Here is a 203-nt window from a genome sequence, read left to right on the forward strand (position 1 = left end):
GGCGTTCGGACAAGACGGCGGCCACGACGAAGCCTCCTCTGAACCCGCGAGGGACTCTCTCCCCAAAGGGCCCTTTGGCCGCCCCAGCGTCCCCTCCCGCAGGCGCAGTCGTGCCGGAGGTGGTCACGACCGACCGGGACGACACTTCCTCTCCCTCGCCCTCCCCTGTAGTGGTGACTCCCCCTGCCTCCCCGGGCTTACCT

The sequence above is a fragment of the Penaeus monodon genome, chromosome 20 (genome assembly GCF_015228065.2).
Source record: "Penaeus monodon isolate SGIC_2016 chromosome 20, NSTDA_Pmon_1, whole genome shotgun sequence".
Lineage (NCBI taxonomy): Eukaryota > Metazoa > Arthropoda > Malacostraca > Decapoda > Penaeidae > Penaeus > Penaeus monodon.